Source organism: Ambystoma mexicanum, chromosome 11, assembly GCF_040938575.1.
Source record: "Ambystoma mexicanum isolate Mex_15411 chromosome 11, UKY_AmexF1_1, whole genome shotgun sequence".
Taxonomy (NCBI): Eukaryota; Metazoa; Chordata; class Amphibia; order Caudata; family Ambystomatidae; genus Ambystoma; species Ambystoma mexicanum.
Genome location: NC_090934.1, coordinates 243,875,142 through 243,898,978, shown reverse-complemented (window position 1 = coordinate 243,898,978; position 23,837 = coordinate 243,875,142).

Genomic DNA, 23,837 nt, shown 5'->3' with positions numbered 1-23,837 from the left:
GTTTGTAATACCATGACCAAGTCATCCCGGCTATAATGGGATTTTAGCCGGTTGATGTGAAAAACCCTGCACATCTGTTTAGGTCCCTTCACGTCAATGCGACAATTTACATCACAGAATTTTTCCAGCCCACGTTAAGGCCCAGTCCACCTGTCCTGAAAGGCACTGGGTTTGACAGGTTCCATATTCCATACACACTGGCATGGAGAATAGATTGTCACTGTGGCCTTCTGGTCGTGCCAGTGCTTCATCAGCTCCTCAATGGCCATTAGGTTTTACGTCGACTGTTCCATGTACTTTGTAATTCTAGAGTGAAGGCCAAGTACATAGTCTACCACAACCCGCATAGGGGATGATGGGATGTCCTCCCATCTCTCTTTCACTAGACTGAGGGGACCTCATACAGGGTCTGCAAACAAAAGCTCAAAGGGGCTAAAGTTTACTCCGTTCAGTGGCACCTCCCTGTAGGCGAACAGCAAGCATGGCAGGTGCTAATCACATTTTCTCCTCAGGTGCTCCTCCAAGCCACATATAATGCCTTTCAGGGTCTTGTTGAACTGCTAAACAAGACTGTTTGTTTGTGGATGAATGGAAGTAGAGAACCGGTAGGATGCACCACACTCTTTCCACATAGCCTTCATATATGCTGATATGAAGTTTGGTCCCCTGTCAGAAAAGACTACATTAGGGAAACCAACATGGGAGAATATTCTTATCAGAGCCTTCGCAACCACTGGGGCTTTGATGCTCCTCAGAGGGACAGCCTCAGGGTATATTGTGGCTTGGTTCACAACCAAGATATATCTGTTCCTTGAGCTGGTTTGGGAATTCAAAGGACCCACAATGTCCATACCTATTCTCTTGAAAGGCCGCCCTATCACGAGTAGTGGAATTAAGGGGTCCTTTGGGCACCGCCTGACTTGCCAGAAGCCTGACAAGTCAGGTAGGACCGAATAAATTCCTTAACTTTTACGCTGAACATAACCAGTAAAAGTGCACAGACAACCGGTCGGATGTCTTAGTCACTCCCAAGTGACCTGCCAAAGGAAGAGAAAATGGTGCAGAGTTCTCTGATTCCAGTGGCTTTCTCTTTCAGCAGAGGAAAGTGTACACGTTCAGGTTCTTCCAGTGACTTGTAAGAACTGGAAGCACTTAGAAATATCAATTAAAAACTTGATGACTCCAACAATTAAGCATTATATAGGAGCAGGACTTTTACATATGTATCCCCTGCGGAACTATACAATGTCTGATGCCTCCTGTCCGTGCCGGCTTTATTACTTTCAGTGGTATGGGATTTAAGCATCATGCCTTTCCATGAACCTCACCGCCAATAAAGTCAACCATTCTCTTGTGGAGTGGGGCAATGAACACCGTAAGAGCAAAGAATGGGAGAGTGAGAGCCTCATAGAGTGAAAGGCACAGTCTGTTTATATTTACCCAGAAGGGTTTATCTGCCACTGATTCCATTCATCGAGCCATGTAATGCCACAGCTCATGTGTGGTTGCACCGCATATGTAAGATAACACTGCTTGAGGTGGTAATGATTAATACTACTACTACTACTACTACTAATGATAATAATAGCAAGTGCTTACCCAGCGCTTCATGCTGGATTCCTTGAAGATATAAGCACTGCAATATATTTTATCATGCCCCAACATAATAGTGCTAGTTTTATCAACTTCGCAAAATAAAGGGCTGAGTCAGACCTGCACGAACTAGAAATTCCGAAGTGCAGCCGACCCGTTGTCATGAGGGAGTGATTAACCCATGAGCTAACCTCCGGGTGATGGAGGCGGGCTAGGATGCATTGAAATCCCTTGAACTGCGTGGATTTTTTCCAGTCCAGCTACACAGCAGCACAGCCCAGATGCAGTCTGCGAGTTCGGATTGGGAAGTGGTTGAAGTGGCATATGGGATTTCACATCCCTGCCGTGCACATGCTCATGGTGCTGTGCATGCAGTGATGTTACCAGGGGTGACAATGCATGCATGTAGTAGCACATGGGAACACGCCACAACATGTCGACTTACCACCAGTGGTGGAAATGGAAAAATGTAAAGCGGGATCCCACAAGGTTCCAGAGTGGGGGCATAGTTTGGGTGAGGGGCAGGGTTATGATGAGGTGGGGTTCAGAGGGTTGGAGCTGGCAGTTGAACTCTGCTCAAAGGAAATGTTAAAAATAATAGCTTAGAAATGGTGCAATTTCTTTCATGCTGCTTCGTTCCAATAACTACGCTTGTAAAATATAAAAGGGGCTCTCCTTTTAAACCCAGCAATCTATTTGTGCAATAGGCCCAGGAAAACAAAATATTCAATATGAGACATGTGCTTTGGTGACCATTTTGTGTGGTCCAGTGGGTAAGTGACAACACTGGGAACTTGTAACCTGGCTGAAATCCTGGTAGCCAAACACTTGAGCAAGATTGACGGCCTCAAAAACACCCAAGGGGTGCTGTGTCTGCCCTCTGAAAGAAAGTGGCACTGTCCACCTACATGTATCCTTTCCTTGTGCCCTGAAGTGGCAGCACATGGCCACAATCAGGGAAAATAACGGTTCCAGTCTCCAGGATTGTAAACTCTTTCCACATTACATCCTGGGCAAATATTCACAACTCCCTTGCACTCTCATCTCCCCTCCTCACCCCCCTGATTGGCTTTCTACTTTCAACAATGCTCTGCTTTATAAAAGATGGCCTGAAAAGTACACAAACCATGGTAAGGTATGCACACAAATATATTTAAGGAATTGTACAATTGTGTGCATACCTTACCATAGTTTGTGTATTTTACAAGCCATCTTTTATAGACATAAAGAGAACTATGGTAGGCAAAACGTGTACAATTGTGCCATTTCCCCCATCTTGAATGAGAGACTACAAATACCAGAATCCTTGCTGGCATATTTCATTGTGCCCCCAGCTTTGTGTGTTATCTTTCAGAAAAGCTGGGGACTTGGTAACATAATCCGCTCTGGGAGCACTCTGGAACCAGCAGGCCATGCTGGGGCTGAGGCAGCCTGGGTCCCGAGATCCGGTCAGACACCTGATGCCGGATCTCGGACCCGGAAAGAGCCGGCCATTGGCCAGCGCTGCTGACCACATTCATTCTGTTATTCCTCAATACATCCCTGCGAGTTACATGTCTATAATGCCCCAGGAATAGCCCCACGGCCACAGGCAGTAGCAAATGAAATATGTCCTGGGGACATCAGTGCACTTTATTGCAACAGGTTAGTGGGTTGTGCTGGTGATTCGTGCTATGTCTGAGTCCGTCAGGTAGCGCGAATCACCAGCACAACCCACAAATCTCTAGACCCAAACAGGAGGTCCAGGGTAATACCTCCTTGTACTGGTGACGCAGCTTGACATAAACTAAAGCAGATGATCAAGCACACTGTCACCTGGTTTTCTATCCCCAGCACTTTATCCACTTTATTGCAACAAGCTGAAAGGCATTTGGGATGGGTCAGTTGGTGGTCCTTACTTGCTGTTACTGTCTCTTCAGACATGTATTGCAATATATGGAAAACGTTTTCTTTTGTTGCAAACTTTCCACGGAAAAACAAATAGAAATTCTGTAATGGCTCCAAACATACAGTGCCCACCACACAGCTGTTGTCTGTATTCTAAGTACTTTTACATTTCTCTTCCAAATAAAGTTGATGTTGCCAATCTTAATGCATGCATTTCTCTTTCAAAGTCATTATGCTAAATAATTGGCTTTTTTCATAGAGAAATCACACACCACATACCATTGCCAAAGTTATCATGCTAACATTACATGAGAATACCGACCTGGGTGACAGCTGAAACTTTCGGGGTGCTAAACTAGAAAACAACCACAAGAGTGAGAGATCATATAGAAAGGAGTAAAGTTAAAATGGAAAATGATCGGCGAGAATGAGGGGTTCTTGGGAACTTTTCATGGGTTTAGCTCTAGAAGGTAAACATGAAACTGACTTCATTGCAGAATATGGAAACGAAGGCAGGTGTTCCAGAAGCAGAACCCCACACTCTTCTACTCTAGCCAACTCCATCAAAACCTGTGGTCAAGGGCATGCCATTGAGATTCAAAAGCACCAGGTTTCCAATCGTGCCTCTATTGCCCATCCAGTGTCATCCCAGAGGGATACAAGGAAGATCCCACTTTCCCTGCTTGCATGGAATTCTGTCTGGAAGGGCTCAAGCAGGCACAGCAGGCGATCTCATATTTCGTAATAGTGTGCTACATATTGTGAAGATTTTCAAACTGAAAGAAAGATGCCACTCCCTTTTCAGAGGGGAACATTAATTATTTTCATTTTGAATGACATCTATTCTATTTCCTATAGTGACAATATGCAAGTTCAGGGTCTCGGAATCTTGACAGATGGCGATTGTTTCAAAATACAGGACATGCTGCAGAATAAAACAGAGGAAGCTAAAATGAAAAAGAAGGGCTACGATGATACACTTATAACTTAAAAAGTGAGAGAAATTGAAGATAAAACTATGGCAGCATTAGAATTCCCGTATGACTCCCCAGCGGGAATTGAGATGCTGCCAAAATAGATTTGTGCTCAGTAAGAAGCAATGTAGAGCACCTTCCAACAAAAAAGGAAGGTTTACGCCATGAAACTACTGAGATAAATACACAAAATAAACACTAGGACAAGACTTTCACCCAAGTAAACTCAGAAAAAGATATATTGGAACTTGACTTTACTGGAAATGTAACAGTTGCGGCAGTTCTATGTCCCAGATTCAAGTAGAATTAAGTCTTATGAGGAAAGTATCTGACGACTCCGGCAAGGGATCCATGCGTGGGATACGTTGACACAGAAAGGTAAAGTAGTGATTATATTTACTTTCTTTTTTATAGTGTAAAATTCAAAGAATTTCATAAGGAAAGATAGCTTCACAGGCAGAAAAAGAGGGGGAAGATACAAAGAAAAGGTGATTACTAGCAAGCATACAATAAACCAGAGAAGAGGAATTTATGTTTAAAAGGTTTACATTTTAGATAGCAGTGCTTACATCCATAAAATTAAAACGTATTGGGTAAGGATACAAATACAGCAAAATAACAAAGCCATTAGTCATTTTTCCACAGATACCTTGATAATTATCCTTTGGCACCTGAAGGGCTGAGATGACACGTAAAATTGTTCCAAGGATTTCTAAAAAAGTATGTTTACAGCCCTGACATAGCAAGAGTCTGGGCCTCATTACAAGATTGCCGGTCCGGAAACAAGGGTGCCAGCAAGCTCACCGGCATGTAGAGCACCAGAAGGGTTACCGCCGGACTCTTAATGAGGCCCACTGTGCTCAATTTGACTAGTGCCCATCAACTCCATATACCAGCATATGCCTAACAGAGAGAGACAGGGCCTACCTACCTACGGCTGTTTGTAGCCTTAATGAATAATTGTCACCTTAACAAACACCTATTTACAGCCAGGCATATGTAGCTCTCTCTTTTGTGCATGTGAGTCAAACAGAAAGCTAAGTGCAAGTCCAGCTGTAGGTTAAGAATTCAAGGTTCTGAAGTGTGCTCAGTCTTTGACTAGCATATTCCAAATGTCTAGAAAGCCTGGGAGAACTGATGAACTTGTGAGCCAAATCCACCTAAGGATACGTACACCTACAGAAGGTTATGAGGTTTGTGGCTAGACGTGAGACAGCTAGTAGGGGTAGAATAAGAGGCGAAGATCAATTTCTGCTGGTGCAGAAGATGCTTGGCTGTGCAAACAAGCTTGAAGGCTAGCACAATCATTGCGCACTAACTCTGGGCTACCAATTATTTCCCCCCAATATTTGGTTAGAGGGCCTGGATCAGAGTCTTGGTTAACCATCAATAGATTATAATATATAATAATGGCACCTTTACCAAGGATAGATTTACAGAATAGGTGTTATAAAGAGATAATGAGATAAAGATCACTTGCTGCTGAAGAACGAAGTCATAGATTTGCAAATACCTATACAGAGACTAGTTTTCTCCAGATTACCATAGTCTTTGTGTTGGTCAAATGAACAAAAAGTGCACCTCCTAAAAAACTGCCCTAGCTTGGTAACAAACATGTTAGTTCACCAGCCTACTGCACCATCAGGAAATATCACCAGTAACTCTTTATTATACCGGTGTGGGAAGCAGTGTGTCCGGTGTGTGTCGTGAGGAAGGACCACTGCTGCTTTCAGCTTCACTTCAGCTACGTGGACAGTGGACGGTGCTTTTCTGCAGTCCTCTTTTCATTTCTACTGAAATTGCAAGGACTTCCTACTTAAACACCGTGCAGGCGCAGAGCGCGGCGCGGTGAGCAAAGCAGTGTGTTCGGTGTCAGGTGCCGGGAGACGGGTGGCGGTAAGCGGTACTCCACCTGAACTGAGTATCTGCCTACTTGTACACACTTGAACTCAGTCTGAACACACCCAACTAAACCCAAGCCTTGTATCTTTATGGCGACTCATTCCCCAACAGAAGACGACATAAGCCGTCGCCTCCGCAGTAGCAAACTTCCTCTAGAACAACTGGAAGACCCACAGGATGGTAGGGAGGGGAACAATTCCAAAATAGGGAAAGGTGTCACCACAGTTCCTGTGCTGTTAACTTCGGAAAACACCAATACATCCTCCGCTCGCCTACCCACCTTGACTCCCCGATTTTGGGGAAATCGCTCGTGGGCTCAAACCCAGGCGTGTCGGTGAGCAAAGATGACGTGGTCCCCGCATAAAGGATCTTCTGTCTCCAAGTTTGGTGGTGGGCCGGGACGATGGCGAGAAGGCAGAAGTGCCTCCCCCTAAGAAGCGCTTCTCTCCTACAAGACCCGTGGGTCCACCGAAACCTGCAACAAGCATAGCCCCCGGCTGTTCTACCGTTCCGACGAGTGACTCCTTGCCGGAGACTGTCAGAGGACATCGCGGCAGGAGTCCAAACGGCCGGGAGCAAAGCTCTCGTTGCGATCCATTGAGGATGCTACGCCGAATCGGATACTTGAACCAGGAGTGCGCTTTCATGCCATAATTCGGAAGTCCGGTGTGGGCGACTCCAACACACATCTGACGGCGCCGTCGATGCAAGGGAAAGTTATCACAGCCCAAATCCATCAAAGCACAACTCTACAAACAGACCGTTTAAAGCAGCAAAAGCAGCAGAAGCAAAAAATCACGCCTACCAGAAATAGCTTAAACGACTCTTGGGTCACGGACATTGAGGATCAGCTGTCCTCTCCAACTAGGCGATCAGATGTAGAGTCGGTGTTTGAAGTGTCGCACGTGGAGATCTCCCCTCATGAAGTATCGGCAACAGAACAGATTGAACTACTGAATCAAACGTCAACCAACGAATAAGACTAAGACAGGCGCAGACCCAATGCAGGGCATTTCAACTCAAAGGCCTTACATGAATTCGGCGGATGTCTTTGCCTTAGCCATAGGCGAGGCCCTGCCGAGTCCCATTGGCTCACAGACCATAGTTCCAGCAAACCCTAACTGCGCCCCAAAGGCTCTTTGTATAAAGGGGAACATCAAATTTAAAACCAGGTCGGAAAAAACATTGTCAAAGAAATTGCAAAAATCATCTGGTAAAATAAATGGGGGCGCCAAATGTTTGGCTAACCCGTTGATTTCTACATCTTTGAAAGAATATTTCATAAAACAACACAAAAGAAAATTAGACCAGGATTGTGACCCTTCGGATGCAGAAATATTGGAGGCCATTCAAGATCATTCCCCAAGGTCAAAAGCTCGAAATACCGACGCAAACCCTCATGGATCACCTTCAACTCAAAAACCCTATGTGCACTCAGCTAAAAGCACAGACCAAAGTCTAGAGATAGAGAGCCTTGCACCGTGGCGTAGCAGCAAGCATACGGAAACAGAGAGCTGCCAGATCGAAATGAGCAATGGCCATGAATCCAGCGAACCATTAAAAGAGACCGTAGACATCGAACGTACGCTCGAAGGAGTGATCACCCAAATCCCGGGTGTCCCAATAAGAGACAGATCAAGACGGGACTCCAAGACAACTCAATCGGTAGACTACAACGCATGGACACGTCCACATAGCCAAGGAAATTTCAGCAGACTGTCGGGGGAAACTTCGTCAGCCACTCAAGAAAAACTGACGTCTACAGAGAGAAGGTCTCTGGAAAGATCAACACAGTCACAAAACGAAAGAGGCCTCAACACCCCGCCTAAAACTAGACGGTTGAGTGATATTTTAAGTATGCAGAAAAAGAAACTCCATCAAAAAAAAAAGCAGATTTGATGTCAATCATGTCGGCCTTACGATAGCCTTAAATCCATTTGGCAAGCTCTATGAGTCAATCCATGAGGCCCTCAAAGACAATACCTCAATGATAAGTTCCATGAGTGAAAAACTGTCTTTCATTGAAGGATATCTAACCGCCGTCAAACGCAACTCAAACAGGATTGAAAGGAACTTAGAAGAAAAAATAGACAAATTAGGAGCCGACTTGCTGAAAAACAGAACCAAACTGGACCAATCCTTTGATTCATCTCTGTCAAAATCTACTCAGACCTCAGAGATGGAGAAGCTCAAGGACTTGGCCCCAATCTTTGCAAAACCACCCAAAAAAATTCTGTATCAACGTCAACCCAGGACACTGTAGTCCGGCCCTCTGGAAATGCAAAGTGGATAAAGGAAAAAAATCCTGCCAATACCCGCACGCAAGAAAAGTTGAGCGAAGCTAACTCCCTAGCAGGCCCCAGCCCTACAGGCTACTCAGCACCAACACAAGGGACCAATAGTAGTCTAGAAATTACAAAAACCCAAGAAAAAAAGGGGCCAGTCTTGGTACTGAAACCGAGTGGCAATCTAAATCCTTTACAGGACCTGCTGGACATTTCACAAAATCTTGACGTTGAAGTAGTGACTCTGTCATCAGCGGGCCTCTTAAGGGCCTCTTCGGAGTCTTTCCAAGCAACCTCCAACTGACAAATGATGGTTGTCGCTCAGGATGGGATGAATTGTACGGAAGAGGACCCCCCAGCCCGCACCCACAGACGGCGATCAAACTCTCCAAGTACCGTTCTAGAAGCACTCAAAGAACTAAAGAAAAGGGGAAAGTCACCCATACAGAGATCTGACAGGGAAACCAATCGAAGATTCGAACAAACATATCGACATGGCAGGCATAGAGTTTCACCCCTTAAGGTGGCATCGAGAAAGACAGTACTTAATTAAGTACCTAGTACTTAATTGCAGGACAGTGCTAAAATTACTGGGGAAAGTAAAAAAACTCAGACATTTAACATCCGACGACTTCATACTTGTCGAGCCCTATCACCGAGAGCACAGAGCCAAAGCATACCTGCACATAAGAAATACGGCGATAAGTGAAATTTCGGCTGAAGTAACTAAAGACCTTCAACACCTAGGTCTAAAGATTCAACAGTTACAGAAGCCCAAGGCAACCCAGGTGCTTGGTGGAAGGGAGAAAAAGGGGCTCCTCGAGGCATCGCCGTCCAAAATGTTTTTCGATGGATCAATCTTATGAACCGAGATGGCTAGTTCTTAAGAAAAGACGGGAAGAGGAATGGTCATGACATTATGGCGACTACCCAAAAACTCGGACCTATGAAAACCATGCATCAGCAGACTCAGCACAAAGAAATGTGGAGAGCATTCAAGAAAGACAGCGCATGGAAACAAAAGTATCGGCAGTAACGAGGGGCCAGAAAGAAACACCTGCATCCAAACCATGGAAGTGGATTTCAGATACCTTTTCACATACTCAAAAGAAATAGCAGCGACCCCTGTGTTCCTCTGCCACTAGGAGACAGACTGAGAATCCATCGAATCAGCCCAAAGAAAGTCCTCTCCAAATGGCATCATGGAACACTAGAGGCTATCGCCACCTAACTAGACCCAGTGAGGTACATTTGGGCCCTTTTGACCTCATTTGTCTATAAGAAACTTGGCTTCTGGACAAGCCATCGTTAGACGGTTTTGCAATTGAAGTCTCTCCGGCAACAAGGTCCAGCGTGGGACGACCATCTGCGGGTCTGCTGACTGCCGTCCGCCTGGGGTCTGGAATTACCCTAAAGGGAAAAATCACAGAGGGATACGGCATGCTTGCTACACAAACCACATGGTGTCACCATGATCAAAACCTAGACCGTTGGGCGCAGACAGAATTGGCGATAATCAATTTGTACTGGAACCCAGAGAGAACAACAATCAAAGACTTCTGCAACTCCATAGCCAATACTATTGATGAAATCATAGTTGACCGGAAGGTTCCAAACATGATAATATGTGGTGACCTGAATGCTAAATGCGGATTTGTAACATCGAGTGGACGAGACCAGATGTCAGGACCTCAGATGTACGAAAGAGGTAAAGCATGGTCTGAGTTAATGAAGTCTAGAAAACTCTACAATGTAGCGTCACTCCAAGAGCACAGAAGCCAAATTCCAACTTGGGAAAGGTCGGGTGCCTTGGCTACCTTGGACTACATCTACATCACGGAAGGCCTGATCCAGCACTTTGTAGAATTCAAAGTGCGAAAAACTATTGAAAGTGACCATAACCTCCTCCAGCTGTCATGTTACTATCTTTTCAATGTGGAGTCTAATAAACAACAAAACCGACTCCGACTAACATCCGAAAATGTAAGATCCTTCAAGGACAACCTAATGAATAAACATGTCTGTTCAAGCAGTGGCTCAGCAGAAGTAAGACCCGAGTATATGTCCCTATTAGTCGCTTACAAATCAATCAAACCACACTCACACGTTCAATCATGAGGTGGTTGCCAAGTGACAAGAGGTGAGAAAGTTAAAAAGACTAGCAGTAAAGTCAGGAACCACCGAATCTTGGATTGCATACCATACAGGCGAGAGGCTCTACAAAACATGGCTCAAGTATCAACGACAGATTCCATACCAGAACGACGCTGAAGCTATGCTAAACACCTGGGCATCAAGGAATACTAAAGGTTTTTGGACGCTTCTCAAGAGCTTAAACGGCCAAAGTACACCTATGCTTGCAAATTCTGTATCAGAAGAAAATTGGATTTCATATTTTACAGACCTTTATCGGCCACCTACAACTTTAGTCTCAGAGATCCAATTTGTGTCTGTAGAACCGTGGATAAATTTGGAAAACGTAGAAGACATCTCTAGAGTAATTGGCAACTCAAAATCTTCGAGGGCCCGGGACCCGATGGGCTGACTAACCTGGATCTTAAGAAGCACCCGATCGCCTAGACACACGCAATTGGTGAGATCTTTCAATACTGCCACAAGCAGAGGCAAGTTCCGAAAACTTGGACAGAAGCAGTCCTGGTCCCGATTTTCAAAAAAGGGGACAAAAGTTACCCGGCAAACTACAGGCCTATAGTGCTACTAGATATTATTGGCAAAATGTTTGCATCCCTTTTGCTACGCCACTTTAAAGAGTGGGCCACTAATTCGCCAGCAGCAGACATCTTTCAAACTGGTTTTCTAAAAGGCGCAGGTACAACGATAAACCTTCTAATTCTCAACGTCATTAAAGCGAAAGTGAAAAGAGGCGCTCCAAAGGTCTACATGGCGATGGTAGACCTGTCACAAGCATTTGATTCGGTGGACCGTACCAAACTATGGTCAAAACTGGCATCTTGGAACTGCCCGGGCCCTCTACTTGGCCCAATTATGGCGCTCCACACCTCAACATCTTTGCGGGTGCGCCAGAGTCGTCAAGGGATCCTCTCAGAACAGATTTGCACAGAGCGAGGAGTAAAACAGGGCTGTCCTTTGGCCCCCGCCCTGTTCATAGCCTTTATCGGTGACTTTCAGGAATACGAAAAAACAGTGAGAGCATTTACGCTGAAAGTGGGAACAAGCAAAGTGTCAAGACTATGGTACGCTGATGACCTGATTCTGATGGACCAGACGGCAATAGGTCTACAACGGCAACTAACCAACCTATCCATATATATGGGACATAACAACCTACAAATCAACAAAACAAAAACCAAAATTCTGGTCCTATCCAAAACAGCAAACAAACACCAGCCAAACATCTCCTTGTTTCTTGAAAAAACGAAACTTGAAGTGGTCAACGAATATAAATACCTTGGAGTGATGCTAGACAACACATTGAAAGAAAATTCTCTCCAAAATTCTCTTTGCCCAAAAATGAGAAATCTGACAGCACAAACACGAGCAGTCGACAAAAGATTTGGGACATTTTCATGAAGCCCAGCTCTGCAGTTCTATATATCAAAAGTAGTCCCAGCGATTACTTGCGGGATGGCGGCAAACTTAACTCTGCCCGCTGAGTTCTGGACCCAGTTGGAAGGATTTCTATGGAAATCGGTGCTGGGCTTGCCTAAATCAGCTCCAATTCCAGCGATTAGGCCTGATCTTGGTTTAGCATCCCTAGGCTCGGTGGTGATGCAAAGTGCCTCCCAACTTTACAGAAAAATACTGATGCCAAATTCAATCCCTATTTTCCAGATTGTAGGCTCTGAAATCAACAAAGGGTCTTGCAAACCTCTAACTGACTGGGTCAAGAAAATCTAAGCCAAATTAGAAGAAGTAGCTTGCAGCGAAGAAACCCTTATCTCAAATCCGAGCAGAGTAAAAACTAAACTAAAACAACAAGACTGGATCAACACAAATGCTAAAATTCAACTGTACAAATCCTTAAAGCACCTCCCTGCTTCTCATAACCAGTTAAAGGAGCCCTTAAAGTACTGTGAAAAATTCCCAGTGAAAGATTTAAGAAAAACTTACATGCGTGCTCGTCTGAACTTGCTGCATAGGAGGGAAATTTTGGCTACCAGAGCGCTGTGTCTACATCAAACTGTCGGTTGTGTGAAGTCCAGGATCAGTAGAAACACTCCGCCATCTCCTCATGCCGTGCCCAGCTTTAGTGCTCGAAAGGCAAGCTTACATGGCACCACTCATCGTGCAGCCGTCGATATTGGAGGACGAAACATGCTGGCTCAGGTTGATAGCAGGGGACTCAGCCAGATGGTCCACGACAGCAGCCAAATTCTTGACGGTGGCCTTGAACAAAGCAAATGCACCAGAAGTCAGTGCGCCTGCCGCTGTCCTCTTGTCTGGGTCCTTAGAAAACCAGGGAATTTTTTAAACCCGACGAAGCAACTCTACTAGAAGTGGTGTCGCAAATGTAGCTTACAAACAGTAAAAAATATTTGAACTAACACCGGAACTTGACTTTTGTAAAAACCTTACAGGTTAAAAAAAAAAAAACTAAAAAAAAATACCATGAATTGGTCTGCGTGTGTACAAGTCTAGTTACATACATTCAAATAGAATTTGGCCTGAGTGAGGGAACTGTCTGACGATTCCGGCAAGAAACCCAGACATGGAATAAAATGGCACAGACATATAAAGTACAAATTCAACAGTTTCGAACAAAAACATGATAATGGGAAATGAAAATACAATTATAAGTAGGAGAAATAGAATCTTCAAAAAGAGAAATGATTAATGCCCAAGAAAGATCTAATAAGAGGAACAACTAACTGTTAATAAAACACATTAATGCAAGAAATGGACACTCCAAGTGAGTCCATGGTGAATTATGAAGTAAACAATCACCCCAGGAGCAGTCCCAGCTCAGGAGAATTGGACCATGCGATGAAAAGAACATTTTCCCATGGAGATAAGAGTCGCCTCAGTGCATCCTTTCAACCCCAACTTCGCCCATCATCCTATCATGTAAACCTGATCTCCCCTATGAGGCTAATATATGGACATATCATTGTTTACATATGTTTCACACAGAGAGGTGAGGCAAGAGAATGCCTGTTTATTGTAGTCAGGAGAAGGGGGACATTACGAGTAGAGAGGTCGAAGAATTGGAAGCATTTGAACACTTTATAAAGCAGAGCAAGGCCTATCACAAGTAGGAAATGATGCAATGGGATCATGGCGAAATAATGATGATAAACGTGAAGTAGAAAGGGAGTGCCAAGACTGACACAATTCCAAAAGCGGGAGAAGAGTGTCTTTGGAAATAAACCATGGGCCTGATTTACAAAGCATGTTTCAGTGGGATTGCATCTTCCTCATTAGAAAGACCTTCTAAGAGAAAAATCAAGGAAAGGCCATGAATCAGACACCATGATCACCAAGGATGATTCTTGGCCCACAGTAGAAAAGAAGCATAACCAAACGCAGCAAAACATATTTGACACAGACTCATCTAAACAAATAAAAAACAACTTGCAGCCTTATAATCCCCTTCCACAAATGTGTTTGTTATTCCATAGATGACCACCTAGACTAATATGGAAAACTGATGCTGACAATAGGGGTGTGAAATTATAGGAATGTAAAGATTAATGTATCTTGGAGTTTTTACCCTTAGTACAACAACATCCTAAAATATTGGCTAATTCCATGAACAAAGTTCCTAGGACTATTCTCAATCTTTGAAGCATGAACTTTCTCAGGGCTCCAGGGTTGTCAATAGACTCAGTGCAGAATGTTAAAGGTCTTATAACTTCAGCCTCCTCTAGTATACTATGACCCACCTAGCCAGAGATTGTAATGATGGAAGATCACTGGAGTGGATTATAAGTAATATCACTGTGGAAGATGAAATGCAAATGGCAACTGAGCCAAAAAGCAACCAGAAAACACAGAGAGCACCCCAAACCAGTACAAACATTAAATTACAGAAGTGACTCAAAAACAGACCAGAAACTAGAATCAGGCAACCCCAAATAATTCTCTGCAGTAGCCAACAAACCAGGGAGAGTGGGGGAAATCCCACTTAGCAATCAAAATAACTTATATAAAAAAACTACTTCCAATGGGCAAAGGTCCCGCATCAGCTTCGTCCTGACTGGCTGGAAGACAGCCTATTAGCAGCAGGTATCCAGAGCTGGCAAGCCCTGCTGGCAGGCCCAGCACAGGAGGGCCCACAAGCAAGGCTGATTCCTGTTGGGGGCACAGCATTACCCTCACAGCTGGAATCACCCCTCCTGAAGAAGGAAACACTGTTTCTCCTTCGACATGATGCAATCAACATTAATAGTGCATTCAGTGACTGTGCTGACTTCTGCACGAAAATCCTAACAAATGCGAATGAAGCTAGTATGAAACAAAACAACACGATGAAAATTTATGCCTGCAACATTACAACTTGCACAATCGAGTATGACGCTACAAACTGTAATCAGTCCAGCAAAGGAAATTAGGCCTTAACAGAGAAAAAGATGGCTGCCGTCAACCACAATGGTGAGATATCCCCTAGAACCTCAGCAATGGACCCGCCTCAGCTTCTTCATGATAAGCTGGAAGACAGCTTCTGCCTCCAGAAGCTGGGAGACAGCTCTGCCTCCAGATGTACACCCATGGCCCCCTCTGCCTCCAGATGTGCGCCCATGGGCCCCTTTGCCCCCAGAAGTGCGCCCATGGCCCCCTCTGCCTCAAGATATGTGCTCATGGCCCCCACTGCCTTAAACTGTGTGCCCATGGCCTACTCTGTCTCCTGACATGCGTCCATGGCCTCCTCTTCCTCAAGATGTGTGCCCATGCCCCCTCCCTCCAAAAGTGTGCCAAAAGCTCCTTCTGCCTCCGGAACTGCACCCTTGCCCACCTCTGCCTCCAGAAGTGCACCCACAGCACCCTCTGCCCCTACTAGTGCACCCAAGGCCCCTGCTGCTCCCATACTATGCAAACCCACCTGATCATGTTTCCTACTGGACCACGCATTGGTGCGCAACGTAGGTCTCAGCTTGCAGCCTGCACTTCCACGCCCCTCATACTCACCTCACCTGCCCCCCTGCAGCCACTCAAAACAACTGCACAGTAGTGTATCCCGCTACACCTAGAGCCCACGCTCCTACCCTAGCTGTGATTGATATCCCACCATTGCCCATTACCACCGCCTGCCACCCCCAACATAATGTGTGCACTGATTCATTCACCCTCTCCCATCACCCATGAACAGGAAATCCTAGCCCTTGTTGTCACCAACAAGCTCAACTTGATAGCCGTCACCGAGACCGGGCTCCATGAGGCTGCTGGCCCGGCCCTCTCCATTTCCATCCCACCCAACTATGCCATATTCCACAATGACTGAACTGCCGACCGCCATGATCAAAATGCACATCATCTATCACCCTCCTGACCCACCCTCCATATTTGAAGATGACTTCACCCAACTACTCATGAGAAACCTGAAAAACTGTTCCTAAGACATCACTCTAGGGGACCTTAACCTCAGCTATGCCGACTCCCTTCACAAAGATGCCATTTCCCTGGACAGCACTACCTCTGCCCGAAATTTCATTAACAAAAATTGTGAAACCCATGCATGCTCATGGCCACATGCTGGATTGCGCACTTGATCACAATTATAACATAACTATCCTCTCCAACACTCCCAGCATCTGGACCCATCATCACCTCATCATATTCACCATTCCATCCCCAGACCAGACCAGCCCCCCTACTTGCCTCCCTGTCATTACTCGTTGCACCCACAACCTCACCAATGACGCTCTCCGGCCACTGCTTGAAAAAGCATCTCTCCCTAAATAGTCTTGACCTTGGCAGCTTAGTCAACCACTCGAACTCTATCCTCAACGCTGCCATTGATAAACTTGCCCCTCTCAAAAAACACACCCTCAAACGAGCCGCTCAAACCAATTCTCGGTTCATCCCTGAGCTCCTCGCCGAGCGGGCAGAAGAACACACTAGTGAAAAAACCTGGCGCATATGCCAAACCGAATCAAACAAATCTTGTTTCACCATACTTTCCAGAACCTACAAAAATCCATCCAAAAAGCCAAAGCATCCTCCTGCAGCACCTGGATTACCAACGTCAAGTCTGACTTCTGTGAACCATTTACAATCCTATGAGAACTAAAATCCCCCATTGCATTCCCCTCTGCGGTCACCAAGATAACACCTGGTGCAAGGAGGTCAAGAAAACTCTCCTGAATAAAACAGCTGATCTACAAAGCAAGATCCGGCACAAATTATCCACCATCAATACCACCTCCCAGACTATTATCAGCCCTCTTCCACACCTGCAGTCAATTCTCCTTTTCAGCTTCCACCCAATCATGATGCCAGAGTTCACTGTCATCCTCAAGGGTTGCAAACATCCAGATGTAAAGCAGACATCTGCGTAGCGCCCCTTATGAACTAATGAACAGACCTGACTTGTACCGCAAATTACGGACATCATTAATGCTTCATTAGATGCCTGCTCCATCCTGCACTCACAAAAAGAATGATGGATCTCTCCCCTCTTCGAGAAGCCTTCTTTCAATCTCCTCATCTCCACCAACTAGCGACACATCAACACAGTCCCCTTCATTTTGAAGATCATAGACCGGGCTGCTTACCTAAAAATTCAACAATACCTTTAGCATCACCACATTCTAAGCCCACGTCAGCCAGGCTTCCACCCTGGCCATGGAACAGAGTCATCACTCCTTGACCTCAAGAACCAGTTGGATGATGCCAGAGACTCTGGTAACCTCTCACTCCTCATGCTTTTGGTCCTATTCGCAGCCTTTGACCTGATGCATCACTCCATCCTCTGCCACCACCTGTCACATCTCCTTTTCTCCAGACGCTGCCAAATGGGTTGTGTCCTTCCAGTCCAACCGCACTGCACAAGTTTTTGCTGATAACCATTCATCCACCCCCTCAGCTATCACCTGTGTGGTTCCCCAAGGATCCTTATTCTCCCCCACTACTATAACATCTACACCAAACCCCTCTTTGACCTCCTTTACCCACTCAACATCAAATCTACAAATTAGGCTTACGATAATCAGATCCTCATACACCTTGATCACGGCCTGGACACCCAAACAATGAACGCCATTTACGAAACAATCCCAAGGCTGGATGGCCCCCCACTGCTTGTGTCTCCATGATGAGAAAACAGAACTACTTCTTGTCTGCAACCCATCACACTCGCTAAACTCTGCCTTAACTACCAGCTCTTCACCATTGACAACCACCCCATCCATGTCTCATCATCTGTCAAAATGCTCAGCTTCCATCTCGATGCCACGCTCACACTATCCTGGCACGTCAACGCCACTACCTCCTCGGCTGCATATGTCACCAAACTTATCAATGCAAGCCGCCCCTTTCTGTCAACTGACAACTGCCTTAAAATTGCCAGGGCCATTTTTTGGCGCTAATCTGGATTATTGCAATGCCCTCTTGGGAGGCACCTCAGAGCGAAACATGAATAAAGTACAAAACAATGCAGAACAATGACCTGGAGCCGCTCTGGGGTTAAAAAAACACAACCACATTACCAATGCCAGGAGAGCAGCACACTGGCTCCTAGTGTGAGGATGGATCATATTTAAGATCCTCACCATCACACACCAATGTCTTGACAACATTGCTCTGAGATACTTGTCACAGAGACTGACCAAACCAGCCATAGTCAGTCCTTCTCACACTGCCTGTGCTAACCACTTACGTACTCCTAGATTCAAGCTGGCCAAAGTTGAAGACTCCAGCTTTCCCATCTCAGCGGCTGCGCTGTGTAAAGCCCTCCCAACTGCCTTGAGAGTGGAAACCAATTCCTGGTTCACCCCTGAGCTCCTCGCCGTGTGGGCAGGGAAAACACACCAGTGAACACACCTGGCACCTATGCCCAATAGAATCAAACAAATCCTATTTCACCATACTTGCCAGAACCTACAAAAAGCCAAAGCCTCCTCCTACAGCACCTGGATTGCCAACGGCAAGTCCAACGTCTGTGAACTATTTACCATCCTACGAGAACTAGAATCCCCCATTGCATCCCCCTCTGCAGTCACCAAAACAACACCTGGTGCAATGAGGTCCAAAAAGCTCTCCTGGATAAAACAGCACATATTATCCACCATCAATACCACATCCCAGACTATTATCAGCCCTCTTCCACACCCACAGTCAATTCCCCACTGTATTCCATAAGAGACTAAGGGCCTCATTACGAGTGTTCTGGTTTGGTAACAATGGTGCCGGTAAGCCTACTGGCGCTGTTGTTACCAGACCAACATACTACGTGTCTGCGGGCGGGTGCCGTCCCACCCACCAGGGTCAGACCTGTAGGGCAGAACGGCACCCGTCTGCAGACTTTCACGGAAGCGCCAACACTGTTATGAACGGTGCCAGTGCTTCTGTGGTCCCCATTGGGACTCAATGGGAATGGGGATTAGCAATTTACCGGCGCCTGACTGCCCGGATCGCCGGGGTCGTAATCCCCGGTGAATCTGGCAAGCCAGGCGCCAGTAAATATTACAAGTCCAGCGGCAACCCACTTACAGCACCGGCAGGGTTACCACTGGACTTATAATGAGGCCCCAAAAGCCTTCTAATTTCATTAGCAGCACTTACCCTGCTGTCTGTAACATACCAAGCTGTAATCAGCGCCATACAAATGTATACATAAATACAATATACATTGCTATGCTGTTTTGTAAAGGAGTCTTAATTGTATAGAAATAGGCTAGTATCAGAATACATGCATGTGTCAGAAGCAGCGGGAGCCAAAGGATCCAGTTTCTTTTATTTTGCCTAAAGTCACAATGCATCAGCAGCTGTGGAGGCAGTCTACTTTCTAGTATAGTCAGGTTGCGGCAGAAGACTCTGCAGAGGGAAGCATATCAGATTGTAAATCACTGTGCACCCGGGATTTTATGTGCTCTTTATGAAGTGATTCTAACTAATACAATATTAACATCATCTCTGTGCTTTAGAAGGGCAGTCAAGGCACATAGTTTGGCGAACAGGGTCAATAAAGGCTTAGAACTCGCCATAGGGAAAAGCCGGAGTGCTGGCCTATTGGTAAATAGTGTTGCAGGGGACCGCATTGCTACAATTAACTCTATAATGTACACTTTACTTCATTTATGGTCATCGTTTTGCCGGTATTAACGCTACTTGCTGCTGTATTGTGTACTTAGCGCCTGGACATTATCAATGTACTTAGCATGCTGTATTTTGCCATTTTCAATTTAAAGAGCATAGGGAGATCACGCACAAAATACATTTTTTGAATACATATGATTATTTTAATTTAACATTTTGGATGTGCACATGTTCCTTTCAATGTTTATAATTATTTCTGTTTCTATCAATAATGTCAAAACAGAAAGATATGCCCATTGCATCTGCAGGCTCGTAAACAAAATATTGTTGAACCATTGATTCGATTCTTATTTTAATAAAACGGTAGATAAACTAGAAATTAGGATTAACCTACCAGAAATAACCCTGCAGAACACATTTGGTACTCAAGTCACATCTTTCGAGTGGAAGAGGGCCATCCAGTGGCATACTGCACACAAGTTTCCCATTGCCTATGCAGTGCCTTTAAAAAGAAACATCTCAAAAAGGAGACAATTGAAACTTCAACAACTACACAGTAAAGTCAAAATAAGGCTGATTACTAACATAGGTAGTGTACCTACCAAACCAAAATCCTCTACTCGGAGGATAAAATTGATAGGGCCCCATGTAGGACATGGACCTCATTATGAATTGGCAATAATGGGAAAAATTAGCAGAAATACGGCCTCGTTATGAGTTATGCGGTAAGTGGTAAAATAGGCGGTCACTATATCATCGCCAATGTTACCACTATGCCAAATTATGAGTTTTGGTTTTGAGTGGAGGATTTAACTCCAGCAAAACCCTGGAGTTAAATCTTCCCACTTAATGCCGAATAAACTGGCATATTTGGCAGAATTATCGCAGTGGTAATTCCGCCAAGGTAATTCTGCAAAAAAAGCCCCATTGGGTCCAATGAACCCAAGATAAACGGTAATTCCTCAGGGCTATTTTTTGGAGGATGTATCTCTTAATTTATGCCTCACTCATAATGAGGCATGTCAAATATTTCTGGTGGAAATTCCTCCTTCGATGATTCTGGCAGATGAAGTAGCCAGGATAAATTACTGACAAATGTTTGCAGTAATTCATCTGGCACTAATTCCACCAGTGGATTTAGCCACAAAAATGTAAACAGTATATCCACTGTAGCACAAGTTGAAATACCACCTAAAGAAGACCCAAACCAGTTGAAAACTGTACCAATAACCTACTTCAGCTACCTCCACCCAAAGAGAGTGGGTACATATGGTCATGTGCACAACCTTAAGGCACATGTACAGCCAATTGGGTACATCTGTCGGCTGGATGCCATCACCTATACAACTGTGACACAAACTTAGAGATACATTGCTGGTGCTCCCCAATCAACAGGACATTGAAAGTTTAGCAAGATATAACCAGACATATTAGTACTTTGATTTTGGGTGTTATTGCGGCAGAAGGACATGGGTTTTGTGGTTAACGGCTGCAGGGGTGCATGAGAATGTTTGCGCAAATAAAGGAATTACCTGTAGCTAACCCATACATAGGACATTTTGAGAGAGACCATGATTATATTTGTAGAGGTCTCTCTTGGAATAGCGCTGGATTGGTATTATGAACATAAAATCCAACAAAAGGACTCACGAGTCTATTGGAAATGGAGAAAGCAGGACATACGTTATTGCTGGCTTGCAAACCATACAAACAAAAAGTACCCTATCATCTCACCTCCCAAACTAACCCAACCCTCCTCCAAGTCACCTTCTCCTTATATTCCTTCATGGTCTGGTCCCTCATAATACATGTCACATCCATTTGACCTCCTCCGCCCTCAAGGTATAACATTAATGGTCATTGTATATATTCATAGTCCATCTTCTATTTCCCATTTATCTCCCGTCATCACATGATCCTCTGCTTCCGGGTCATTTGCTCTATTCTGATGATATCCAGCATAGTCCTCCTAAGGTGAGGGGTCAGCACCCCCTCATGCACCTCCAGTCGAGCATAAGGTCCCATTGTTCAAGCTGGTTTAAGCCAGTGCAGTCCAAGATGGAGGCCCAGTTGGCCTTCACCCAATGAACCTGATAGTCTTTAAATGCACTGTTTCAGAAGTCCATTTTAGGGAGGTCTCAGGGCAAGTATTATCTAAAGTCAAATAGTACAGCAAAGTACTGTTGGCTGCCGGCTGTGTCGTCGCTTTGCCCTGCAGTGTGGACCTTGCGTGGATTTGGGACTTTGCCTAGACTCACCACTTGGAGCACGGCCGGATTCCCAAACAACAAGCCCTCGACCGGAGGACGTCTTTTTTGGCTGCACCAGAGTGCCTGACCCAAGGAGTTCCTGTTGGAGGTGGCCCGCCCCCTGTGAAGTTCCCCTCCCCTCCGAGCCTCTTTATCAATCAGCCTCTGGCGCACCCGCGCCGCGCACTGCGAAGTACTTGCAAAGTACTGTTGGCTGCCGGCTGAGTCGTCGCTTTGCCCTGCAGTGTGGACCTTGCGTGGATTTGGGACTTTGCCTAGCCTCCCCACTTGGACCACGGCCGGATTCCCAAACAACGAGCCCTCGACCGGAGGACGTCTTTTTTGGCTGCACCAGAGTGCCTGACCCAATGTGACTGTTTGCCCACAAACTTGAAATGTCAACCTTGAGTAATTATCACGTGGTGTGCCTAACGGGCTGTGTGCCCTCTTACACTTGCTGGGTTGGGTGGCCTAACGGGCTGTGTGCCCTCTTACACTTCCTGGGTTGGATGGTCTAACGGGTGGTGTGTCGCCATTGGAAGTCGTGTTCTTGTGGGCGGTCCCACGGTAACTGTGAGCGTCCTGCCACAGATCCCTAATCAGCCTGTTTTCTTTTTTTCTTGAAGGAGTTCCTGTTGTAGGCGGGCCCGCCCCCTGTGAAGTGCCCCTCCCCTCCGAGCCTCTTTATCAATCAGCCTCTGGCGCACCCGCGCCGTGCACCGCGAAGTACTTGCAAAGTACTGTTGGCTGTTTGCGGGTCGCGGGGCGCTTTGAGGCGGAGGTGCTGTGCTTGTCGCACCTTATGAAGGGCTGAGGGCGAACCTCGCTAAGGGGCTTCTCGAGGTATGCCAGTAAATCGTACTAGTAGTTTTGAAATGCTCACTTGTGTGTCACCAGGGAAGGTGTTTGCCTAGAGTGGAAGCACTGAGGGGTTACTTTATACTTCCCCTACGCTCCTTGGTTCCTCCTGCCTACAGGAGACTGTGGGCTATAAGCCTTTGATCCGGTGGGTTAGGGGTGTACGCACTGTCATTTTGAAGTATTGTGTGGTTACTGCTTCAAGTGTACAGTTACGTGCATCCTGTATACGCATGGTTTCCGCTTGATGCCACATGTGATTTTGTTGTCCCGATAGCACCAAATAGGGACGATTCTCCTGCTATACGGTGCAGAGTAAAGTTTGACACTCGGTCTAGCGCTGTATGCCACTTCTTTTGCTCGTATTTGTTGTATTGGCTAGTGATGTTAACCTAAGTTTTTCCTGTTACTACTGAGGAAGGTGTTGTTTTGTTGACCCCTCAGTTTATACCGTGTATATACAAAGGGGTGGGGTGCTACTATTTGTACCTGAGGTGCGTCTAGCTTTCTAGTATGAGCCCAATTCTTAGAAGTGGTTGCAAAACAGGTTCCACTGCGAAGACTAACAAGAATCACACGGGGAATAGAACCCTTAGTAATTCCCTCCCTTCGCCAACTAGTACCAAAAAATCCCCCGCAAAAATGTCAAACTCTCAAGTGGAGAGTACTGCTAGGGTGGTTCCGGATGAAGTTTCTGTTTGTAATGTTGTAGTCCCTCGGTTAGATAATTCTATTCCTTCCCCTGGGCTTCCCAATTCCCTGGCTCAGCCAACATTCACTGTTCGGGATGCTAATGACATGGATGGGGTGTTGGGTGAGGTAGATGTGTTTTCACAGGACCCAAACTGTGCCCTGACCCATGAACAAGGAGGTCTCCCTTACAATTTAGACACCTCAATGATGGCACCTACTGT